Here is a 1782-nt window from a genome sequence, read left to right as displayed (position 1 = left end):
AAAATGCAGCAAATATTAGTCTTTAGAAACTCTCAAATGAAAAGGAAAAAAAAAAAAAAAAAAAACAGCTTGGTAGTCCCTGGAAGAAAAGTTTGGTCCTTTTTAACCGACAAAAACCGGTAGAAACAAATTTTACTCTAGGATTTTTTTAATTCAGGTTTTGTTATGCATGCAAAAATACTCCACAGCATTCCAGAGATGCCAAGAGTGCACACACATGTATATGTGGCCCATTGTGCGGGTGCAGACACCTACCCCTCTCTTTGCATTCCCATGAACAGTGACTGCAACCTAAGTGCCAGGCTAGGCTTTCCACACAAATGCTGGCAACGTTCCAGAGCTCCCTTCCTTGTGTTCCATGGGTAATTCCAAGCATCTGGCCCAGGATCTCAGGGGAAGTGGATAGCAGCCCTTGACCTAAGCTTACCTGCCTGGCACCTGGACCACTCTCAAACCTGGTTTGTCTGACACATGAGAAATAACATCAGTATCCATCAGCACATGAGATGGCGAGACAGAGCAAAGCTTGCACCACAGGCTTTCTGGGTAGAGATATCACCATGAGAATGGCCAGAGAAAAGGTCTCCATATCAACGGGTCCCAAGCTATGTCCTGAAGAGAGTAAAAGGTCTGGCTGTGTGAAGAAAGGATGGGGCAATTCCAAAGCAGGACAGGTAGGAGAAGCAGCAGAAACCTGACTGGCAGCAAGAGAGGGCACCTTGAAAAGAGGCTACAACTGCTGCCTCAGGAGAGTGGCTCTCCCCTGAGGATCCTTGTCAAGAGGAGGACATGCCAGGAGGGTGGGGAAGCGTCAAGCCAAGAAGCTTCTAGAGCAACTCATACACTTCAAACAAATCGCCCCAAGGATGTCCTCATTGGGCCCCTCAGTATGGGACGGTGTAATCTCACAGCCCCCACGATGCCAGTGCCACTGACCTGAATCCCACAAGGACGGGTCGTGGCTGAGACACAACAGGAAATGCCACTCCCCACAGACTAAGGCATGCACCGCCTCTGTGCATCTAACGTTGAAGCATACCAGGTCCTGTACGTATCTGAGAAGTCTTCTTAAATAGATGTGTGACACACACACAGAATCAGTTAGATAAAAGGGGACAGGGAAACAGACGCACAACTTCTGCAACACTGAAAAGAATGAAGTGTTCTGTGATCAAGAGCAGAAAAAATCAGTACGAAGGGAGGCAGGAGGAAGAGCAACTTAAGCTCCGTTTTCCACACTTAAGGACCATCTTCATAAAAGGGGAGTATGTCACGTTTATGCCTTCTCTGCCAAGCGCACCGTCCAGCCTGGCTGGAAGACGGAAGCCTGCATCTCAGGCCCTCCCTGCTCTGTGGGGCAGCTCTGTGGGGTACCAGCGAATTTAACCTGAAATGAACTAAAACTCCGTATGCCTGGTGATACGGGCTCTGCTCACGCTTCCAAATATAGCCGACTGGCCAGATGGTGGCAAGAACTGCCCAGAAAGCCGAGTCAGTGGAGGACCTCCTCCCTCCGGCCCCACTGGCTCCAAAGGATCAAAGCAGCACGTGCTTCGCTGCGTCCCTTTGAAACAGGCCTGGGGAGGACGGGGACCAGGGACGGGGAGGCTGCCTGCGCCAGCGTGCACTGGGGCCACACTGCTGCAGCCACGTCACCCTGTCGCCTCCTCCAGTTGCTCCAACAGGTCGTGGCACTGAGACCTCTGTCCTGAGAGAAGACTTTTCCATTGCAATGACAACAGCAGCTAGCTCGTGTCCGTGCTTCCCCTCTGTTGAGGGCTG

General features: G+C 51.0%; 1 protein-coding gene across 1 annotated transcript in view; it reads right to left on the bottom strand.

Moving 5' to 3' along the window:
* The window catches only part of SETD3 (SET domain containing 3, actin histidine methyltransferase), a 115522-nt gene that overhangs the window by 94459 nt on the left and 19281 nt on the right, over nucleotides 1–1782 (bottom strand). The gene's annotated exons all lie outside the window — the stretch shown is intronic.

This window comes from Orycteropus afer, unplaced genomic scaffold, assembly GCF_000298275.1.
Source record: "Orycteropus afer afer isolate SDZICR_OR568_19922 unplaced genomic scaffold, OryAfe1.0 scaffold00128, whole genome shotgun sequence".
Taxonomy (NCBI): Eukaryota; Metazoa; Chordata; class Mammalia; order Tubulidentata; family Orycteropodidae; genus Orycteropus; species Orycteropus afer.
Note: the sequence above shows the minus strand (reverse complement) of the source record. Positions and strands in the feature narration are given on the sequence as shown.